Below are 7,353 nucleotides of genomic sequence, written 5' to 3' on the forward strand. Positions count from 1 at the left end.
AATTGAAACAGATTTTGAAGATTGCAAAAGTTATTAAGAATTTGTTTCTTATCCCTACTGCCATTTAAATCATAATTCTAGACTTATAGATGAGAGCTTATGTTTGAGGTGACTTGTGAAAAATCTGTCCTCAAGCTTCTTTCCCAATTGCAATGCTTATACTTACCTAATCCTTTGGTCATCCAAAGGATGCTAGAGGAACTAAGATCTAAGGCCATATGGGTGTCTGCTGTCCAGGTGCCACTCCAGATATCCTGTCTTTTTTTGCCATCCAGGGTCATACTTTTTAGGTATTTTCCACTTTCAACCCAGTAGAGCACCCTCCTGGGCCAATCAAGAAGAAGATGCAGTATAATGCTGCCCGTTCTGTAGAGGGTATGTGTATCACGGTCTGTCATCCTAGTTTTCCGAATGGTGCTTCTGTCACAGGACAGCCAGTACAAGTTTCCCGTTGCTATGTCCACATTTGCTGAGCAAACTAGGAGGGAGTCCAGGAGGGGGAAGGGAGGGAAGGAGCAATGGAAGGGAAGAGGGTAGGAAGGAAGGAAGAAGGAAGAAGGAAGGAAGGAAGGAAGGAAGGAAGGAAGGAAGGAAGGAAGGAAGGAAGGAAGGAAGGAAGGAAGGAAGGAAGGAAGGAAGGAAGGAAGGAAGAAGGAAGGAAGAAGGAAGGAAGGAAGGAAGGAAGGAAGGAAGGAAGGAAGGAAGGAAGGAAGGAAGGAAGGAAGGAAGGAAGGAAGGAACAAGGGAGATAGGGAAGGAGGAAGGAAGGAAGGAGAGGGAATTAAATAAAAGGAAAAAAGGAAAGGAAAGCAAAAGAGGACGGAAGAAGGGAGGGTGAGAGTAAAATAGGAAGGCCAATATCATTATAAAGGGCATTAAGCTCATTATGAAGGGTCTTAAACTTTAGATGTATGATGAATAGGAGGAAATTGGGGGAATGGAAAGACTGGTTCTTAACAAATCTGACTCCTCACTTACAAGATGGTTACATGAAGCTTAGTTTGGTTTTATCATCACCTTATTTGTCTGTAAGCTCTTTTGATCCTTAAAACCACCTGTAAAGGTAGAGAAGTCACTGCATTTATAAGCTGAAACCAAAGTGATATTTAGTTGCGATGTCAATTCACAAAGGTAAGTCTGAAAATGAACCAACTACATGTCAAGAAACTAAAACTAAAATTGGGAAAACAGAGGCTGGAGACATAGCATGGAGGTAAGGCATTTGCCTTGCATGCAGAAGGACAGTGGTTCGAATCCCAGCATCCCATATGGTCCCCAGAGCCTGCCAGGAGCAATTTCTGAGCATAGAGCCAGGAGGAAGCCCTGGGCGCTGCCAGGTGTGACCCAAAAACCAAAAAAAAAAAAAATTTTTGAGAAAACAGATTGAACTTAGGTAATAAGGATGGGATAGAAAGTGAAACGGAAGGTCAGTGGAAACGTCTACAAGCAGAAGACATCAAGTGTGTGATATTGTTGGAAGCAGGCATTTAAAAAAATTCACAGTGTGAACAACTAAGTTAGGCACAGAACTACTGAGCATAGACGTTACTCCATTTCTATTCTCTAATGCTAGCAAGCTTACTAGGCCTAAACTAGGCTTTAAACTCCTCTGGGACCTGATAGAGCACTTAAAAAAGTTAAATGAATTATTAGGTTCTCAAGCCAGATTACCTCTTTCAAAACCATTTTAACATTAGTTGTCATTGAATTTCTGTGCCCCCCATTTCTGCAAATGGACACTAGGGACAGCACTCGTCTCCATGCTGTTAGGAGCATTACAGCTAATAACCTTGAAAAGCTGGGACAAAGTCTGTTATTGTAGAACACTGGACTCAAAATTGCTACTCAAATTCAGGAATTCTGAAGGCTTATTGTTCTATATTTTCATTATTCAAAATGAAGTTACTTTTCTTGCATTGTTCTATTGCTCCGTGCTGTCTTCTTGCCCTAATAAACTCAGTTACATAAACTATTTCTTAGATTCTATTGCTTTTAGCCATTGGCTATTTCCTTACAATAATTTTTCATATTCCCCCAATAGGAGATGGCATTCAAAATCAGCTCAGCATAACACCCTCCAGTTCTATCCACATAGCATCAAGTTGCATAATTTGGTCTTGTCTTACAGTTGACAGTATCCCATTCTGTATGTATACCTGTACACTAGGTTCTTTATTCAGTCATCTATTCTTGAAAACTTACATTGTCTCCAAATTTTGGGCTATTAGGAATAATGCTGCAATGGACATAGAGTGAAAATGTCTTTCCTAAGTGGAATTTTTGGACTCAAAGTATCTGACAAGAAGTGAATTGTTGGGTCATTTGGAAGCTCAATTTTTAGTTGCTATTTTTTTTTTGGGGGGGGGGGAAGATGTCCATGTTTTTCCAAAATAGTCATGGATGAGCATTCCCTTTCCCTCTTATCTATGCCAGCACTGATGACTTTTGTTCTTTGTGATAGGAGCCAGTCTCACTGGTGTGATGCTTCATTGCTTTGATTTGCATTTTCCTAATGAGAAGTAATAAAAAGCTATATACTAATAGTATCTATTAGTATATTGTAATAATAAAAAATATAAGAATATATTAATTGACCATCTTTATATCTTCTTTGAGAGTGTTTCTTTTCATTTCTTCTCTCCATATTGATGGGTTTGGTTTTTGGTTTCTTATTAAGTTCTACAAATTCTTTCTAACCCTTTGTCAGATGAGTGGAGGGAGGATATATTCTCCCAGTCTGTGGGGTGTCTCTTCAATCTTCCTGTTTAATTCAGAATTCATTGACTATAAGCCAATCTAAAAATAATTGGGCTATATAAAATTGTATAAAGAATAATAATATTTATAAATGTTGATATTTTAATATTTAGAAATTGTACTGTAAACTCTTTCTGGATTAAAAGGTATTATAAATTCAGGCAATTGTCTATCTATATATGCATACTTTTCTCCTTTTCCCACCATGACCCAAAAAGCTACTTGTTAAATATATCTCAGCACATCTCTGGATTTTATAGTGAGAACCCATAGATTAACTTCCAGGGAAGTTGACAAACAGACCAGGCACGAAAGTGAGGTTCAGGTGACAGAGTGGAGAAGATACATCACATAGAACCTCATGAGAAATAAATCCTTTCTACTTCCTGGGGCTTACAGATGTCACACTTCTCTATTCTTTCTTCTACTTACTTGTGGGGTCTTGCAGAGAATTTTACCTTGCAATTCTCTCCGTCTTCCTCATTTAGTCTTGCTGAGGAAAGTAACTTCCAATTGGTAAGTTTGTAAGCACCCACTGACCTCATTGGTTTACCTTCTCTGTTGCCTATAAGGCTCTGTCAGTTGAAGAGGTGTTATGCTTGCCCTAGAGTGAAGTTGAACTTCAGCACTTCATAGATCAGAAGAAGAAGTCCAGAGACCAGGGTCATAGAACCACTTCTGAGAATTGCACTATTTCCTGAAATAGCAGTCTGAAGCCCTCTCTTCAACTTAATAGAAATTTTATTTGTAATTTCCAGTCTATTTTCAACATAAGGATAAGATTAACACACTAAAGAGAAAACATTGACCTCAATACACTTTGATGTCACAAAAAACTGAATGCTATATGTTCATGGGTTCTAAGTAGTTTCTGAGATGTTCTGTATAGATGGGGGAAGTAGCAAGAATAAAGTGGATTACTCTGTAAAATGTCTGCCTGTTTCTGTAAAATTTAGCCAATATACAGTAAAAACACTCCTGTGTATCTCCTTTACTTCTAACACAACACTTGTGACATCAGATGTGTGGTACTTTCCCATACTAAGCAATTCAGCAACACCAGCTGGAGTCAACCATTGTATTTAATTATGACACCATCTGCCTAGAGTTAGTAAGCATTACTTCCCACAAGTTAAGAACTCAGTCCTACAAGATGGTCCCCACTTCAGATGTCAAATTCATGTCCCAAATTGTTTCCTTTAATTCTGTCTTGAACTAAACCAGGACCCTCACAACTTTTTTCTTCATTTTAAGAATTTGCACTAATGAAGTCAGGGAAATACTGACACTCAATGTCTGCTTTTGTTTCTAAAAAAGGTGACTTCACACTCTTCAATGTTAGGAAGGATATTTAAGTGATGGGAGGGGCAGTAGTCTTAGGTTCAGTTGCTTAAAGAAGGTAGAATTCCATTTGTCTGACTTGTCTTTTTCTTTCTTTCTTTCTTTCTTTCTTTCTTTCTTTCTTTCTTTCTTTCTTTCTTTCTTTCTTTCTTTCTTTCTTTCTTTCTTTCTTTCTTTCTTTCTTTCTTTCTTTCTCTTTCTTTCTTTCTTTCTTTCTTCATTTCTTTCTTTTCTTTTTCTTTCTTCATTTCTTTTTTTCTTTTTCTTTCTTTCTTTCTTTTCTCTTTTTTCTCTTTCTTTCTTTCTTTCTTTCTTTCTTTCTTTCTTTCTTTCTTTCTTTCTTTCTTTCTTTCTTTCTTTCTTTCTTTCATCTCTCCCTTTCTCTCTCCATTTCTCCCTTTTTCTTTATTTTCTTTTTCTCTTTCTTTTGCTCTCACTTTCTCTTTTTCTTTCTTTCTTCTTTCTTTCTTTCTTTCTTTTCTTTCTTTCTTTCTTTCTCTTTCTTTCTTTCTTTCGTTTTCTCTCTTCTTTCTTCTGTATTTTCCTCCCTCCCTTCCTTATTTCTTCCCCCATTTCCTACTTCCTCCCTACCTCTTCCCTCCTTTTCTTTTCCTCTTTCTCTCCTTCCCTCCCTTCCTTCCCTCTTTCATTTCTTCTTCCTTCCTCCCTCCTTATTCTTCCCTCCCTCCCCCTCCCTCCTTCTTTCCTTTATTCTTTCCTTTCTTTTTTCCTTCCTTCCTCTCTCTCTCCTTGATTCCTCTTTCCCCCCTTCCCTCCCTTCCTTCCTTCCTTCCTTCCTTCCTTCCTCCCTCTCTCCTTCCTCTCCTTCCTCCCCTCCTCCCTCCCTCCCTCCCTTCCTCCCTCCCTCCCTCCCTTCCTCCCCTCCTCCCTCCCTCCCTCCCTCCCTCCCTCCCTCCCTTCCTTCCTTCCTCCCTCCCTCCCTCCCTCCCTTCCTTCCTTCCTCCCTCCCTTCCTTCCTCCCTCCCTCCCTCCCTCCCTCCCTCCCTTCCTCCCTCCCTCCCTCCCTCCCTCCCTTCCTCCCTCCCTCCCTCCCTCCCTCCCTTCCTCCCTCCCTCCCTCCCTTCCTTCCTTCCTTCCTTCCTCCCTTCCTTCCTTCCTTCCTTCCTCCCTTCCTTCCTTCCTTCCTTCCTTCCTTCCTTCCTTCCTTCCTTCCTTCCTTCTTTCCTTTCTTCCCTCCTTCCTTTCTTCCTTCTTCCCTGTTTTGAGCCACATACAGTGATGCCCAAGGTTTGGAACTGGCTCTGCACACAGAAATCACTCTAGGCAGGAATCTATTTGCTAAACACTGTGTCAGAATCAAACCTAGCTTGGATGCATGCAAACATGTGCCCTGCCCACTGTATTATATCTCAAAATTTGAGTGATTTTTTTTCCAAGAAGGGCTAGTAGACCATATACATTTGGAAAGTTCTATTGTAAATAATATAGGTAAAGACATAAATAAAGAGATGCACAGGACAACATCTACAGGGTCCCAAACAGCTATAGAGTTGGGATATGCTACTCTCCTTGCACATGATGTGAAATTACAGATATCTATGCCAGGAATCTAAAACAGAAATTATTCTACTTATTCCCTATAATTTCACAACCATTCACCAAAATTCCTCTCAAGGAAGTACAAATAAAATGGTGAGTCTATATAACAAAGAAACCAATGAGCAAAGCCAGATGGGAAGAACACTTTAATTCAGTAGAAAGGAAGTCACAATCAAAGTCTCCAGTCATCTACCACATATAATTTCTCCTGAAAGTTCTCTAGGTCAAGCACTGGAACTTTTGTGTGCCTTCCTGGTGCTCAACACAGATTTCATCTGGGAACTGTCTCAGTACATTTATTTCAATATAGCACTTTGAAGAGTAAAGCTTAGTCTTGGTACTAATACCTAGAGCATAGACACTAAGAAATCAAATTACACGTTCTTAAACTCTCTTTCCTTTCTTTCTCTTTTCCTTCTCTTTCTCTCTCTTTTAATAGCATAGATATTTGCATTTATTCTGAGTAAAGGAAGCTTGAGGGAAGAGTATGGCATTTAGGGGTGTGGGAGAAGAGAGAAAATATATATCACCATATTAAGAAAATCTTGCTAGTTTGTGCTAAAATCTGCATTACAAATTACTTCTAAAATAGTCTAAGAAAAATTTGCAATGTAAAGTTGAATTTAAGATTCCTTTCTACATCACCCAAACTCAAAGTGAGAAAAAAAAAATGTCTATAAAAGCCTTGTTACTGGCCAATACCACTTGTTAGCCATTTAACAGTCTGTACACACATTGCTGGGACAAAAAAAATCAGAGATACTTAAATGAGTTAAATCATTTTTGATATTTAGGTTGATTTTGATTTTTTTTAAAAAAAGTAATGAGTTTTATCTTAGCTAATTTTAGAGTCTTAATATAAAGAGGAAACCCTTTTCCCGAAATAGCCCAACTCACCTGGGGGCTTTTTCCATATCTCTTGTTTTTCTCTTGAAAAAACAGTTGAGTGAAACAGATGTCCCTGGGCATTATTCCAGTAGATGAGGTTTCTTTTCCAGTCAATATCCAATAAATAAATGTTCCAAGGATGCTCTTGAACTAGAGTTCTCTCTATAAAGGTTCCCATAAAACCAACTTTCAACAAATAGAGATGCTTTCCAGAAGAAAACATAAGTTTTAATTCTACCAAGAAAAAGGAGAAATGTGTTCTTTGACCACATTACAAGTAAGACCCATGTTCCCATACAGAGCAAATTCTCTCTTCCCTCAAGTTGAACTCAAGCTCACACTCCTTTGTAAAGTGTCCTCAGAGAAGGAGTTACTTGGACAAATGAAGGCAGTATCTTGAGAAAACAAAGCCTCAATTTTAACAACTGAAAGATCTAAGCAGCATCATGAGGCTTAGGCCTGATTGTTTCAGTTAACTCCATCATATCATTGAATCCTTGCATATAGCTCACAGTGCTTAACATAAAACAATAAAGACAGGAAGTATAATGGTGGTTATAATGGTACCTTAAGTTATAATGGAAGATAGGGATAATGAGTTATTGTTTGTTTAGTTCAGGCTGGGCAAGACAAAAACAGTTTTAGAAATGGTTGCACAAAAATGTGAGTATAGGGCTGGAGCGATAGCGCAGAGGTAGAGAGTTTGCCTTGCTTGCAGCTGACTCAGGACCCGGACCAGGGTTCTATCCCCGTCATCCCATTGGTCCCCTGAGCTAGGAGCAATTTCTTTTTTTGTTTTTGTTTTTA

The sequence above is a fragment of the Suncus etruscus genome, chromosome 4 (assembly GCF_024139225.1).
Source record: "Suncus etruscus isolate mSunEtr1 chromosome 4, mSunEtr1.pri.cur, whole genome shotgun sequence".
NCBI classification, from domain to species: Eukaryota; Metazoa; Chordata; class Mammalia; order Eulipotyphla; family Soricidae; genus Suncus; species Suncus etruscus.